Source organism: Stenella coeruleoalba (genome assembly GCF_951394435.1).
Source record: "Stenella coeruleoalba genome assembly, chromosome: 1".
NCBI classification, from domain to species: domain Eukaryota; kingdom Metazoa; phylum Chordata; class Mammalia; order Artiodactyla; family Delphinidae; genus Stenella; species Stenella coeruleoalba.
In genome coordinates, this window is record NC_137169.1 from 87473487 (window position 1) to 87491294 (window position 17808).

Here is a 17808-nt window from a genome sequence, read left to right on the forward strand (position 1 = left end):
TACACAAAACAAAAACATACCTGTTTCTCTCTGACCAGGAGTCACTCAAGATAAAATTCTGGATGTTGTCTATGGTGGCCATGGATGCACCATTCAGACCTCCCTTCAAGAAAACCCATCTCACAGGGCACTTCAGATCTGTCTCAAAGTTCACTCTGAGGCAATGCTTCCTCCTGGCTGTTCCCAGAATGACTAAATGCAGTAGGAGAACTAGAGCCAGGCTGTTTTGATGTGGGACTCCTCTAATAAACAACCTTGACCCAGGAACTCCCCATCAGCCTACCTAAGATGCTTTCAAAATTGCACTGAGCTCTGAAGCTCCTTCTATACAATCCTTATTCCTTGCCGCTCTCCTTTCACAGGTGGCAGACCTGCGTCACAGCCTGAAGTCTCTCTGCCATGCTCCCTCTCTAAATATCTGTGAATGAATGAGTCATAAATGAACCATACAGTTAACCACCTGTGTCTCATTCAAATACTATCTTTCATAAACTTTTTAAAGGGTCTCTAAAGTTTTTCTGTTTTGGACCTATATTTTTACTTAATTCCTTAAGAGGAAAAGACCAGGACTGGGTGACTTCCAGGGCAAGCCTCTAGTAGAAATAAACTCAGAGCTCTCATCCCTAGTGGATGTCTTCTGAAGCATTACAGGAGGGGCCTTGAGGACAGCAACTGCCTGATACCCACCAGGAAGGCAAGGCGTAATTGACCAGTACTTCAATATCTCAATATCTATCTACTGGGAGCTATCCCTGTTGAAACATCCACCCCAGGATCCAATAACCCTTGTACCTAGTTAAAATGCATAAAGAACGAAGGTCAAGCAAGCTGATTTGACAATGAAGACATTGGGTGGGTTACATTTTCTGAGGAGGCTAGTGGCTCTACCATAGCTGGAATTACTAAATTACTTCTCTTTTCACATAGCTAAATTCTGAAAGGACTGAGATAACTTCTTTTGTCACTTCTTTGATTGAGAAGCCATCAAAAAGACATACCTCTCAGGCCAACAGTGTTGGGATGGGTTTAACTACATAGAGTTACTAAAAGAAAAGTGGTTTTTCATTGGGGAAAAAAAAATCTATTATTGCTCAAAAAAAATATGCTCATAGCTAAAGTCTGGCTATTAAAGTCATGAGGCTATTTTTTTTAACAAGTATCACCTGTTACCTGGAGGGAGTTTTTTTTTTGTTGTTTGTTTGTTTGTTTGTTTTTGTTTTTTTTTAAGTAGCTGTGAGATATTTATGGTAATTCTTAAAAGGAAGCAAACAAACTCTCCCCTATGGTCAATTTGCAAGCTTATTAAATGTTTCTATGACAACAGCAAAAAGGTTTGGCTAATTGAGAAAGAGCAAATAAAAATCAAATAAGTATTCAGCTAAATCTCATAAATCTAGAACTATGAAAAGAGGAATCTAATTCAAAACGATCCCTGAGTTTTCAACGTGGAACAAGTTAAATATTATCTCCTCAGGGAGGCCTTCGTTGACTGCTCAGTCTAAATTAGCTAAACGCCCTACCACTGCCACCACCCATAACCAGTAACTTTACTGAAATCCCTGCTTCGTTTTCTCTATGGCACTTAACACTATCTAAAACTGTGGTTACGTGTTTGCTTTTCTCATGTCTATTTTCACCACTGAAATCTAAGGCTCAGGAGAGCAGAGACAGTGTCTATCTGCTCAGAACCCTGTCGCCAGCCTCATGTACAGTGCCCAAGTCACGGCAAATACACAATGAATACTGGCTGAGTACATGAATACAACCATGCCACAACAGTCATTTCTCTAAGGTGTACAGCATTGAAAAGCTTCACACTGTGAACAGAGTTTTAAATCTCAAAAGACCCTCAGTAATCATTTGATTCCCATCAACATGTTTGAACCAAGATTTTGTCATTCCAAGTGATTTATCTTTCCAACCAACCACAGAGGCACCAACGCAACACCAGCTGACACACAGGTGATATGCAGACTGTAATTCCCACAAAAGTCTTACTGATTTCAAGCTAGTGCCTCAGGTGAAGGGTTACTTCTTTTCGTACATGAGTTGACCACTCAGTAAAACTTTAATGCTTAACCTTACGTCCCATTTAGACTATAGGAAGTGTTTTCATCCCTAAATATATCATTCAGATTGACCTAAACACTTTGAGGGGTGGTAAATTAATAAATATACCTAGACCCATTTGGTTATGTTCCGCCTAATAATAACAATTCTTAGGGAGGTTAAAGGGAGGAAGGAGAAAGGGAAAGGGACAGATGAAATTTATTTAGGTAGTGAGGATACAGGTAATAATCAAGAGCTCTGTGCACTTTTGGATGAGACAGAGAAAGTAATACTGGCCATGATATGGGATTAGTTATGCATGCTGCTTGAATCACAATGCTGGCTATAAGCTTCAAATGTGTTAGCACTCATTGGTTTGGTGGAAAGAACCAAGGGCTATTGGCAGAGACAGGAATAAAAGCTGCAGTAATATTGCTGTGAGAAGCAAGGGCTCTCAACTATTATTCTAATACCTTACCAAAGTGACTTTAGAAAAGTCTAGTCTCTTTTCAAAAATGTTATTTCTGTAGAGTGTTGAATTTACATTTTGATATTGGAATAACCACTATGTACTAAAAGATCTTCCCCAGGCCACACCCATCCTAGAGAGCCAGGGAGACCATCAAGGATATAGTAGTCATTGCAATTATCTTTGATGCTGGAGCCCCCAGCCCATGAGGGCACTCCACTCCTAAAAGTCTAGGTCTTTCCCATTCCCTTGGATCCCTGAAGTAGAGAAACACCATACTGAAAAAAAGAAGGAAGGGAGGGAGGGAAGGAGGGAGGAAGGAACCACAGGCAGTGGTTTGGGCTACGGTAAATACAAAACAAAAACAAAACTAACAGTGAATCAGCTAACATTTAGGACTTCTCTGTAGGAGTCAAATACTTCTCCCAAATAGAGAAGTCAGTGGGCTGCCATGTGATATCTATTCAATCAGCTAGAACATTTTGCTCTTTAGTATAATGAAACTTGTAAATAAAGCTAAGCCTCTGGATTGGTTCCCAAGGGGAAGATCATGCAGTTTGCTTTGGTGGAATGTCAAGACATAAGGGGAAAAAGTGATCGTCAATAAACAAATGCACAGAACTGAATCACCAGATTCTTTTTTGTAGACAAACCCTCTTTATTTTGAGCCCTATGTTAGGAAGTCTCTTCTCCTCGTTATAAATAACTTGGCATTTGGGGACTACCATTTGTACCGACGTATAAGAGCCTCTCTGTGCGTTTCACCCATTTGTGTACCCATGGCATAGCATTTGTTTGCATTCCATTTGTCAGCATATGCATTTGTACTTGGTGGATTTGTGGAAAGAGGGAGAAGACCCAGCAATCACACAAAGCTTGACACAAAATTGAAAGTGTTTACATTGCACTGTTGGAAGTGAGCTGACTGCTTTCAATAGCTCCAGGAAACATAATCCTTACTTCATGAGGCCATCATAAAATGCATTTCTGGCTTCTTCACACACACACACACAGATTTGGTAAATTCAAACAAAGGAAAATGAATCTGCCCACACCCCAAAATGATGTGATTTTTATTTCATTCATACCCATTTCCGAAAGGGATATGTAATTAAAAGAGGGAGATAAGAATACAGCTTGATAAAAATCAAATGTCAAATGCGCAAACCATAGTAAGTTAATAAAGCCTTGGACAAAATTAACCAGAGATAGTCACCTGGCTTGACCTTTCTTTCCCAACTGAATTACTATTCTTTCCCTATTCAGGGGCTGCCTTTAGAGGGCTGGTTACTATTGTGGTACCATATTGGCTTAGGATTTCATTTTTAACAATTCCAATGTCTATCAGGAACAGAGTGGACTGCTCTTTGGAATTTCACTTAGAAGGAAATTTTTAGCTAAATTGTTAAATTTCTCTTCCAAGAATATTTTTATAAGATTAAAATTAGATATAAATACATTGTAAATCAACATACTTCAATAATAAATTTTAAAATAAAATTAGCTATATACAAAGGAATATTTTTGTTGCTGGGATTTTTTTTTAAACAGTGGGTGTTGGACAACCGATGTGGGTATAAAGCGGCAGCTATCTTTGACACTATTTGGACTATACTCTAGAACTTCACATTTCACAGGAAATAAGGACGCTAATTAACCTCCAGCTCTAAGGGAGGTCCTATAAATCTGTTTGTGGCAACTATATTTCTTGGAACTTAGTGTTCTCTTAAATTCTCACCCCACCTACACCACTGCATGACTGCATACTGCAATTCTTTTGGTCTTTGCCCTGGTCAGGCATTAAGCAATCTAACTCTTACAGTTAGAATCTCACCAGAGAGAAGAGGAGAGGGGAAAGGAGAGAGGAGAGAAGGGAGGGGTGGGGGTGGGGGAGTTGGAGAGGAAAGGATCTAAAGATGACAGATCTAATCACAAGATAACGATGTTTCATACTATGCTAAAATAGAGTAAAACTTCTAAATGAAAATGTTTGGGGTTTTTTTGGTTTTGTTTTGTTTAGGTTCTTTTTTAAAGGCCTAACGCATGCAATAATCACTGGCTCTTACAAAACATCCATCTCTCCAAAGAGAGACCGATTAAATATTTTAGAAGTAAACTTTCAGTTGGCATCTTTCAAAACACTTATTTCTAAAAATCTTCAGGTTAGAATTGCTATTGTCTGGAATCCAATGTCAGTAGGCTAAACCTCAGAGCCTTCACTCTCAATAGTAAAATGGACTGAAGGGTAGACACACTGACAGCTGGCTCATTTCTTGCTTTGCCATGTAAATCTTCTTTAACATAACTGGCTCGCACCCTAGCTTTCAGAGTGATGGCTCTACTAGAAGCCAATCTAATTGGATAAGCTTCTAGCATATTTCCATAATAACAAAGAATCAGACCAAGACTTCCAAGATTTCCACAGACAGTCGAATGAAAGGACTGCTGCACAGAATAGCTAACATTTAATGAACTGGCTCCCTGCCCCAATCAATCAGTCCATCTAAGCCTCAGTTTCCCCATGTTGGAAATGAACCCATCTGATAGCTTCTTGGTTCACACAGAAGGATGAGACTCTGGTCTTTCTCCTGAACAAGTCAATCACAATATTAGGTTATATGTGTAGAAAGATGCATTCAGCAAATGTGAAAGCACTGAAAAAAATAATAATGTGCCTGCAAGATTTAATAGACCTGTCTAAGAAATTGACTTGTACAATAAGAAGTTTAATAATAACAGTTGCCGTTTATTAAGCAACTATTATGTTCCATTATCACCTTTACCTAAATATTCATTTGACTTTGGTCAAAATATTTTATGAGAACTATAATTACTATCAGTTTACACCTGAAGAAACAGACTCTCTGAGAATGATTTTTCCAAGTTCACTCACCTAGTAAGTGGAAAAGTTGGAAAATAAGCCCACGTCTCTCTGACTCAAAACCACCTATATTTATTAACTTTCTAATTAAGAAATAAAGATTTTGATATATGTGAATTAGTTAAGGACATTAATAAATATATATGTAGACAAACATTTATATGTGTGTATATATGTATACATATGTATAGTCTGTTTCGGGGGGGTTAACATCTTTATTGGAGTATAAGTGCTTTACAATGGTGTGTTAGTTTCTGCTGTAAAACAAAGTGAATCAGCTATACATATACATATATCCCCATATCTCCTCCCTCTTGCATCTCCCTCCCACCCTCCTATCCCACCTCTCTAGGTGGACACAAAGCACTGAACTGATCTCCCTGTGCTATGCAGCTGCTTCCCACTAGCTATCTATTTTACATTTGGTAGTGTATATATGTCCATGCCACTCTCTCACTTCGTCCCAGCTTACCCTTCCCCCTCCCCATGTCCTCAAGTCCATTCTCTACGTCTGTGTCTTTATTCCTGTTCTGCCCCTAGATTCTTCAGAACCTTCTTTTTTTTTAGACTCCATATATATGTGTTAGCATACGGTATTTGTTTTTCTCTTTCTGACTTACTTCACCCTGTATGACAGACTCTAGGTCCATCCACCTCATTACAAATAACTCAATTTCATTTCTTTTTATGGCTGAGTAATATTCCATTGTATATATGTGCCACAACTTCTTTATCCATTCATCTGTCGATGGACAATTAGGATGCTTCCATGTCCTGGCTATTGTAAATAGAGCTGCAGTGAACACTGTGGTACATGACTCTTTTTGAATTATGGTTTTCTCAGGGTATATGCCCAGTAGTGGGATTGCTGGGTCATACATACATATAGTCTTTGAATACCACATACCTTACAAAATAAACTCGGGACTTATAAGCCTGTATGTGGACAACTTGGTAAGTCAGTCATTCTATCATCTGCTAAGGAATGTGTATCTGGGGAGGATATTCAGTTTGTCTGGGATGATCCAGAAAATCAGGGACTGTGACTGTACTATTTCCCCTTTGCTTCCCCACCCTCCAACATGACTCATTCTCTTGATTAACTCCTAATTGTCCAAATCTAAAAGATTCAGACACTTGGCTCAGCTGTCATCTCTGCTAGGATGACTTAGTTGAACTCTGGTTTTCCCTCTGCCCTGAGTCTGACTTTAGTGACCAGCACTTTTCACACAGAGTTTACTTGTCTTCTATCTCCTGTCTTCTCCACTGAAAAGAGCTCATTGTCTTATTCATTTCTGTCTCTAGCACATAGCACAATGTCAGTTGCATAGTCAGATGTTTGACCAACGTGTGATGTATGGATAGATGAATGAACAAATGATCAGAACTCAGGGTACTTGGGCTCCCATGTAGTACAGACACCCCTTTACAATTCCACACCCAATTCCATAATTTCATTCCTGTGATGGCCAAACTGTTCTCTGAACATTCTCAGGGAATACAGGTGTTTGAGATTTAAATATGAGAACCAGGAATTCCCGAGTCTAAATTCAAGAGTCTAGCAGAATTAGGTCATCAGTGACTCCTTTATGGGGAGGATAACTCCTCAATGATCAGTTTCTCTATTTGCATATATGATCCCAATACATATATAAGGTTATTTATTTTGCTATACCAACAAAACCTGAGATTCAAACTTAAGGAGAAAGTAAAAAGGGAATGCGAAAATTTTAGTAAATACAAAGGATCCCACTCAATATTTGTGCAAATCTAGGGCAAAAAAATCCAACTACTCAAATGTTAAAACTTACAGATACTCTTTAAACTAAAATCACAAATTTGAGTAGAAAAATACAAAATAATTTTTCAAAACAAGAAACAAAGAAAGTTCAAACTTTTCAAGTTTAAAAAGCAGCTAAGTACACACAGAGGCAAACTGGACAATTTAAATATACAGTTGGGGGAAGATGGCGGAAGAGTAAGGTGTGGAGATCACCTTCCTCCCCACAGATACACCAGAAATACATCTACACGTGGAACAACTCCTACAGAACACCTACTGAACACTGGCAGAAGACCTCAGATCTCCCAAAAGGCAAGAACCCCCCCCCCCCCCCGCCACGTACCTGGGTAGGGCAAAAGAAAAAAGAATAAACAGAGACAAAAGGATAAGGACGGGACCTGCACCAGAGGGAGGGAGCCGTGAAGCAGGAAAGGTTTCCACAAACTAGGAAGCCCCTTCGCGGGCAGAGACTGCGGGTGGCGGAGGCGGGAAGCTTCGGGGCCGCGGAGGAGAGCACAGCAACAGGGGTGCGGAGGGCAAAGCGGAGAGATTCCCGCACAGAGGATCAGGGCCGACCGGCACTCACCAGCTCGAGAGGCTTGTCTGTTCACCCGCCGGGGCGGGCGGGGCTGGAAGCTAAGGCTCGGGCTGGGAGAGGACTGGCGGCGTGAACACAGGCCTTCAGGGGGTTAGTGCGCCACGGCTAGCCGGGAAGGAGTCCGGGGAAAAGTCTGGACCTGCCGAAGAGGCAAGAGACTTTTTCTTCCCTCTTTGTTTCCTGGTGCACGTGGAGAAGGGATTAAGAGCGCTGCTTAAAGAAGCTCCAGAGACTGGCGCGAGCCGCGGCTAAAAGCGCGGACCCCAGAGACGGGCGGGAGACGCTAAGGCTGTTGCTGCCGCCACCAAGAAGCCTGTGTGCGAGCACAGGTCACTCTCCACACCCCTCTTCCGGGGAGCTTGTGCAGCCCGCCACCGCCAGGGTCCCAGGATACAGGGACAGCTCCCCCGGAAGAATGCACGGCGGGCCTCAGGCTGGTGCAACGTCATGCCGGCCTCTGCCGCCGCAGGCTCGCCCCGCCCTCCGTGACCCTCCCTCCCCCCTGCCTGAGTGAGCCAGAGTCCCCAATCAGCGGCTCCTTTAACCCCGTCCTGTCTGAGCGGAAAAACAGACGCCCTCCGGCGACCTACACGCAGAGGCGGAGCCAAATCCAAAGCTGAGCCCCTGGGAGCTGTGAGAACGAAGAAGAGAAAGGGAAATCTCTCCCAGCAGCCTCAGGAGCAGCGGATTAAATCTCCACAATCAACTTGATGTACCCTGCATCTGTGGAATACATGAATAGACAACGAATCATCCCAAATTAAGGAGGTGGACTTTGGGAGCAAGATTTATGATTTTTTTCCCCTTTTCTTCTTTTTGTGAGTGTGTATGTTTATGCTTCCGTGTGAGATTTTGTCTGTATAGCTTTGCTTCCACCATTTGTCCTAGGGTTCTATCCGTCCTTTTTTTTTCTTTTTTTTTACTAATTATTTTTTTTATTTTAATAACTTTTTTATATTTTATCTTACTTTATTTTATTTTATCTTCTTTCTTCTTTTTCTCCTTCCTTCCCTCCTTCCTTCCTTCTTTCCTCCCTCCCTCCCTCCTTTCTTTCTTTCTTTCTAACTCTACTAATTCTTTCTACTTTTTCTCCCTTTTATTCTGAGCTGTGTGGATGAAAGGCTCTTGGTGCTGCAGTCATGAGTCAATCCTGTGCCTCTGAGGTAGGAGAGCCAACTTCAGGACACTACTGCACAAGAGACCTCCCAGCTCCACATAATATCAAACGGCGAACATCTCCCAGAGATCTCCATCTCAACACCAGCACCCAGCTTCACTCAACGACCAGCAAGCTACAGTGCTCGACATCCTATGCCAAACAACTAGCAAACAGGAACACAACCCCACCCATTAGCAGAGAGGCTGCCTAAAATCATAATAAGTCCACAGACACCCAAAAACACACAACCAGACGTGGACCTGCCTACCAGAAAGACAAGATTCAGCCTCATCCACCAAAACACAGGCACTAGTCCCCTCCACCAGGAAGCTTACACAACCCACTGAACCAACCTGAGCCACTGTGGAGAGACACCAAAAACAATGGGAACTACGAACCTGCAGCCTGCAAAAAGGAGACCCCAAACACAGTAAGATAAGCAAAATGAGAAGACAGAAAAACACACAGCAGATGAAGGAGCAAGATAAAAACCCACCAGACCTAACAAATGAAGAGGAATGAAAAAGAATGCAGAATAATGATAGTAAACATGATCCAAAAATCTTGGAAATAAATGGACAAAATGCAAGAAACATTGAACAGGGACCTAGAAGAACCAAAGATGAAACAAACAATGATGAACAACACAATAAATGAAATTAAAAATACTCTAGAGGGGATCAATAGCAGAATAACTGAGGCAGAAGAATGGATAAGTGACCTGGAAGATAAAATAGTGGAAATAACTACTGCAGAGCAGAATAAAGAAAAAAGAATGAAAAGAACTGAGGACAGTCTCAGAGACCTCTGGGACAACATTAAATGCACCAACATCCAGATTATAGGGGTTCCAGAAGAAGAAGAGAAAAAGAAAGGTACTGAGAAAATATTTGAAGAGATTATAGTTGAAAACTTCCCTAATATGGGAAAGGAAATAGTTAACCAAGTCCAGGAAGCACAGAGAGTCCCATACAGGATAACTACAAGGAGAAATATGCCAAGACACATATTAATCAAACTGTCAAAATTAAATACAAAGAAAGCATATTAAAAGCAGCAAGGGAAAAACAACAAATAACACAAGAGGGAATCCCCATAAGGTTAATAGCTGATCTTTCAGCAGAAACTCTGCAAGCCAGAAGGGACTGGCAGGACATATTTAAAGTAATGAAGGAGAAAAACCTGCAACCAACATTACTCTACCCAACAAGGATCTCATTCAGCTTTGATGGAGAAATTAAAACATTTACAGACAAGCAAAAGCTGAGAGAGTTCAGCACCACCAAACCAGCTTTACAACAACTTCTAAAGGAACTTCTCTAGGCAAGAAACACAAGAGAAGGAAAAGACCTACAACAATGAACCCAAAACACTTAAGAAAATGGGAATAGGAACATACATATCGATAATTACCTTAAATGTAAATGGACTAAATGCTCGCACCAAAAGAAACAGATTGGCTGAATGGATACTAACACAAGACCCATATATTTCCTGTCTACAAGAGACCCACTTCAGACCTAGAGACACATACAGACTGAAAGTAAGGGGATGGAAAAAGATAGTTCATGCAAATGGAAACCAAAAGAAAGCTGGAGTAGCAATTCTCATATCAGACAAAATAGACTTTTAAGACTATCAGAAGAGACAAAGAAGGACACTACATAATGATCAAGGGATCGATCCAAGAAGAAGATATAACAATTGTAAATATTTATGCACCCAATATAGGAGCACCTCAATACATAAGGCAAATACTAACAGCCATAAAAGGGGAAATCGACAGTAACGCATTCATAGTAGGGGACTTTAACACCCCACTTTCACCAATGGACAGATCATCCAAAATGAAAATAAATAAGGAAACACAAGCTTTAAATGATACATTAAACAAGATGGACTTAATTGATATTTATAGGACATTCCAACCAAAAACAACAGAATACACTTTTTTCTCAACTGCTCATGGAACATTCTCCAGGTTAGATCATACCTTGGGTCACAAGTCAAGCCTTGGTAAATTTAAGAAAATTGAAATTGTTTCAAGTATCTTTTCCGACCACAACACTATGAGACTAGATATCAATTACAGGAAAAGATCTGTAAAAAATACAAACACATGGAGGCTAAACAATACACTACTTAATAACCAAGAGATCACTGAAGAAATCAAAGAGGAAATCAAAAAATACCTAGAAACAAATGACAATGAACACATGATGACCCAAAACTTACTGGATGCAGCAAAAGCAGTTCTAAGAGGGAAGTTTATAGCAATACAATCTTACCTTAAGAAACAGGAAACATCTCGAATAAACAACCTAACCTTGCACCTAAAGCAATTAGAGAAAGAAGAACAAAAACACCCCAAAGTTAGCAAAAGGAAAGAAATCATGAAAATCAGATCAGAAATAAATGAAAAAGAAATGAAGGAAACAATAGCAAAGATCAATATAACTAAAAGCTTGTTCTTTGAGAAGATAAACAAAATTGATAAACCACTAGCCAGACTCATCAAGAAAAAAAGGGAGAAGACTCAAATCAATAGAATTAAAAATGAAAAAGGAGAAGTAACGACTGACACTGCAGAAATACAAAAGATCATGAGAGATTACTACAAGCAACTCTATGCCAACAAAATGGACAACCTGGAAGAAATGGACAAATTCTTAGAAAGGCACAACATGCCAAGACTGAATCAGGAAGAAATAGAAAATATGAATAGACCAATCACAAGCACTGAAATTGAAACTGTGATTAAAAATCTTCCAACAAACAAAAGCCCAGGTCCAGATGGCTTCACAGGCGAATTCTATCAAATATTTAGAGAAGAGCTAACACCTATCCTTCTCAAACTCTTCCAAAATGTAGCAGAGGGAGGAACACTCCCAAACTCATTCTACGAAGCCACCATCACCCTGATACCAAAACCAGACAAGGATGTCACAAAGAAAGAAAACTACAAGCCAATATCACTGATGAACATAGATGCAAAAATCCTCAACAAAATACTAGCAAACAGAATCCAACAGCACATTAAAAGGATCATACACCATGATCAAGTGGGGTTTATTCCAGGAATGCAAGGATTCTTCAATATATGCAAAACAATCAATGTGATAAACCATATTAACAAATAGAAGGAGAAAACCCATATGATCATCTCAATAGATGCAGAGAAAGCTTTTGACAAAATTCAATACCCATTTATGAAAAAAAAAAACCCTGCAGAACATAGGCATAGAGGGAACTTTCCTCAACATAATAAAGGCCATATATGACAAACCCACAGCCAACATCATCCTCAATGGTGAAAAACTGAACGCATTTCCACTAAGATCAGGAATAAGACAAGGTTGCCCACTCTCACCACTGTTATTCAACATAGTTTTGGAAGTTTTAGCCACAGCACTCAGAGAAGAAAAGGAAATAAAAGGAATCCAAATTGGAAAAGAAGAAGTAAAGCTGTCACTATTTGCAGATGACATGATACTATACATAGAGAATCCTAAAGATGCCACTAGAAAACTACTAGAGCTAATCAATGAATTTGGTAAAGTAGCAGGATACAAAACTAATGCACAGAAATCTCTGGCATTCCTATACATTAATGATGAAAAATCTGAAAATGAAATCAAGAAAACACTCCCATTTAGCATTGCAACAAAAAGAATAAAATATCTAGGAATAAACCTACCTAAGGAGACAAAGGACCTATATGCAGAAAATTATAAGACACTGATGAAAGAAATTAAAGATGATACACATAGATGGAGATATGTACCATGTTCTTGGATTGGAAGAATCAACATTGTGAAAATCACTCTACTACCCAAAGCAATCTACAGATTCAGTGCAATCCCTATCAAACTACCACTGGTATTTTTCACAGAACTATAACAAAAAATTTTATAATTTGTATGGAAACACAAAAGACCCCGAATAGCCAAAACCATCTTGAGAATGAAAAACGGAGCTGGAGGAATCAGGCTCCCTGACTTCAGACTATACTAGAAAGCTACAGTAATCAAGACAGTATGGTATTGGCAAAAAACAGAAAGATCAATGGAACAGGATAGAAAGCCCAGAGATAAACCCATGCACATATGGTCACCTTACCTTTGATAACGGAGGCAGGAATGTACAGTGGAGAAAGGACAGCCTCTTCAATAAGTGGTCCTGGGAAATCTGGACAGGTACATGTAAAAGGATGAGATTAGATCACTCCTTAACACCATACACAAACATAAGCTCAAAATGGATTAAAGACCTAAATGTAAGGCCAGAAAGTATCAAACTCTTAGAGAAAAACATAGCCAGAACACTCTATGACATAAATCACAGCAAGATCCTTTCTGACCCACTTCCCAGAGAAATGGAAATAAAAACAAAAATAAACAAATGGGACCTAATGAAACTTAAAAGCTTTTGCACAGCAAAGGAAACCATAAACAAGACCAAAAGACAACCCTCAGAATTGGAGAAAATATTTGCAAATGAAGCAACTGACAAAGAATTAATCTCCAAAATTGATAAGCAGCTCATGCAGCTTAATAACAAAAAAACAAACAACCCAATCCAAAAATGGGCAGAAGACCTAAATAGACATTTCTCCAAAGAAGGTGTACAGACTGCCAATGAACACATGAAAGAATGCTCAACTTCATTAATCATTAGAGAAATGCAAATCAAAACTACAATGAGATATCATCTCACACCAGTCACAATGGCCATCATCAAAAAATCTAGAAACAATGCTGGAGAGGGTGTGGAGGAGAAGGAACACTCTTGCACTGTTGGTGGGAATGTAAATTGATACAGCCACTATGGAGGTTCCTTATAAAACTAAAAGTAGAACTACCATACTACCCAGCAATCCCACTACTGGGCATATACCCTGAGAAAAACATAATTCAAAAACAGTCATGTACCACAATGTTCATTGCAGCTCTATTTACAATAGCCCGGAGATGGAAACAACCTAAGTGTCCATCATCGGATGAATGGATAAAGAAGATGTGACACATATATACAATGGAATATTAGCCATAAAAAGAAACAAAATTGAACTATTTGTAATGCGGTGGATAGACCTAGAGTCTGTCATACAGAGTGAAGTAAGTCAGAAAGAGAAAGACAAATACCGTATGCTAACACATATATATGGAATTTAAGAAAAAAAATGTCATGAAGAACCTAGGGGTAAGACAGGAATAAAGACACAGACCTACTAGAGAATGGATTTGAGGATATGGGGAGTGGGAAGGGTAAGCTGTGACAAAGCGAGAGAGAGGCATGGACATATATACACTACCAAACGTAAGGTTGATCACTAGTGGGAAGCAGCAGCATAGCACAGGGAGATCAGCTCGGTGTTTTGTTACCGCCTGGAGGGGTGGGATAGGGAGGGTGGGAGGGAGGGGGACGCAAGAGGGAAGAGATGTGGGAACATATGTATATGTATAACTGATTCACTTTGTTATAAAGCAGAAACTGACACACCATTGTAAAGCTATTATACTCCAATAAAGATGTAAAAATAAATAAATAAATAAATAAATATCCAGTTGAGTATGTGTAGTATCACATATTGTGGACACCATTCAAAATACTTTTGACTTCAGGAATATTCTTGATCCAAATATTTTAAATATTGAATTGACTGAAAACGAAAGCATCAAGTGAAGGTATCACAGTGGAGCAGCATTTTTGAAAACACCCAAACCCGAAAACAATGCCAAGGGAAGGGCAGCTTCCTTACACTGCTAACAAAGGCAGGAAAATGCATAAGGCAAACGGTCCTCACCAAATGCTCTGACTCAAACAAGTACACTTAAAATTCAGCTTAGATGGTCCTTTCATCCCCTCTATGGTACACACTATACACAGGTATGAAAGCCACTAGGTTTTGATGTGTGAGTGGTGATTTGATAGAGGAGAATTCATTGTGCTGAGGCACCTACAGTCCTTGATCTTGCTGGACTGATAATTGTAGACTCTTTAGACTCTGAAGTTTTTCAGAGTTTTTGGTGAGGGAGGAAGATCACAAAGGTAAAGTGCCATTCCCATCACATCATATCAAGGGTATGTCCTCTCAAGATGACTTATCACTGGTGATGTTGACGTCAATGCTAACATTTTTACGATGCTGATTATCTTCATGTCCATTTGTAAACTGAGTCAGAGGAAACTAAAATATAAGATCCTAAATATGTTAAATATTAACTTCTCATTTTATGTGCACATGAGAAAAGAAATAAATTATGGAACACTTGCATTTTGTTTGATGGGTGTTTGGGGGGATTTTTTTGCTCTGTATGTTTCATTTGTTAATAGGTAATTTTTTGTCTGTGGCTATTTTTGATAGGCTATTATATAACTAAGGCTGAGTTCAGAAAACAGCTGCTTCCTTCATCTCCAAAAAGTCCAACAATTGGTTTAGTTAAATATTCTTTTCCACTAAATTAAGTTGTTGTTTGAATCCTAGGAAACTCAGCCTGAAAGAACTATGAGTTGTTCAAAGAGAAAGCAGCATGCTTATCCACACACACACTTTAAATATCTGCTAGTAAATTTTTTTTTTGATACTGGTATACCTCTGAAATACTTCACTTACAGAAAAGCTGTAGTCTCATTTTTAAACAAATCCCTAAAGAAAAATGGTTATAGATTGTGTGCAGTCTTAAAAACTCAATTCCACAAATTACCAAAATGACCAAGTTAGCTCCTCATGCATAATGTGTTATTCTAGGCATGTAATAATATATGTCGTTAAACCTGGTACTATGGTGTCTCATTCCAACTGAGGAAGAATAGAGGTAGGATGATATAGTGGACTGTGGTGGAGCTTTGGGACAAGACAATCCCAGTTTTAAAATCCTCGTCTCATTGCTTACTGGATATGTAACCCCTTGGTAGGTTACTGAATCTTTTCAAGCATTGATTTCCAAATACAGACAAAACCCTTCACTATGTGGAAGTTGCCCCCATAGTGAAAGAAGAAAGACAATAATCCAAGCAACCAACAAACAAAAAAAGTGCATTATATAGTATTGTAGAAGATGATAAGGCTTATGGCAAAAAATAGGTCCAGGTGAGGGGGATTGCTAGAATCAGAGAGGTCTGTGGTTTTCTATAGTGTGGTCAGGGGAGGCCTCACTGAGAAGGTGACATCTTGGCAAAGACCCAAAAAAAAGGTGAGGGAATGAGCCATGTAGGTATTTGGGGTAAGTGAGTTCTTAAGATCCTAGGGCAGAAGGGGAGTCTAAGCTGTAGGTACAAAAAAATTCAGTCTTGGCATATAAATAGAATGAGATAAAATGAGATCTCTAGGGAGTGAGTAGAGAATAACAGAGAAGAAATGAGCACCAACAACTGAACCCTGGTGTTCAGGTTGGGGAAAAGAGAAGGAACCAGCAAAGAAGGCTAAGAAAGAGAAACTAGTGAGGTGGGAATAAAATCAAGAGTGCATATCATGGCAGCCAAGTGAAGAAAGAAGGAAAGAGGAATCAACTCTGCCCAGTGCCATGAACAGTTCAAGTAAGATGAGCACATGCACCATAGATGGTCTTGAAGCCTATTGCATTTTCCCCATTTAGCCTCAAAACCGTAAAGCTCAAATTACCTAACAAAGAAATAGGCATATTGTCAACCCAGCTATATAAACCAGTATATAAACCAGTATCAGGAATATAAATATAATATAAACCAGCATCAGTAATCTCCTGGAATTTATGTGATCACCCAATTTACATACCTGTCTGTTACTTGCTTATAGCAATTAAATACCATCCCACATACTAGAGAAGGAAAGGATGTGAAAGTAAGAGTCAAGGGCAACAAGAATAGAGACAGACTGGTTATCACATAACAAATCTGAGAATCAGAATGTTTTTAATGATCTTTCAGAGATTATAGAGGCTTCAAAGAACAGTTTGGTGATCATAGGGATACAATTATGGAACTAGATATGAAATTGTAAAGGGGTGTCACTACTACATGGGAGCCCAAGTACCCTGAGATCTGATCATTTGTTCATTCATCTATCCATACTTCACACATTGTTTATACATTTACTGACTATGAGAAGGAAACTCTCTCTTTAGGCAGACACCATTTCTGGCCTCCAGAAGTCTGAGAAGTCATAAAGAAAGAAGGGAAGAAAGAGAGAGAGGGGTCAGAGAGTGAGCACCCACTTTTTTAATGGGATCTGGCTTCAGAAAGGCTCTAGAAAATCTTTTCACATTATTTACTTCCTACCCTTGGTTTCCTTCAATGTTCTTCCTGCCATTATTTTATTTGGATTTTATTTCTCTGTGGTTTGCAATCCAAAATCTCTAATCTAAGGCTCTATTTTGTCCATAATTTGGAACCTATCAAATTCTCATGCTTCTAATTTAACCCTCTTACTGAAATTTCTTTTGGATTTCTCCCTTATAAATCATTCCCATCACCATCATCCTTGGGTTTTTAAATATTTGTATTAGCACCTTAAGTACTACTCCACTTACTTTGTCCTACTTATTCATTTACTCCTTGGCCTCTGGAACTTAGAAAAAAGCCTGGGCACCCTTCCTTTTACAGAACATTGGCAATTTTTTAGGCTCTATCCAAATTACTCATATTTCATACTTCCTACCTTCCTAAAAGACCTTCCTACCTAATCTTTCCCTCTTCCTATATGTTCTGAAAAGAGTTGACAGTTTTATTCTTCTGAAATATGAATTTGATCTTTCTTCTCCCACTCCCCTAATTCACTTTCCCTGAACATCAAATTCTATGTATGGATATATATTTCTATCAGTGTTTCTATCTAATTCTCCTCTCTGCCCCAGGTAAGGACAATTTCCTGTCTGGTCTTTGAATACAT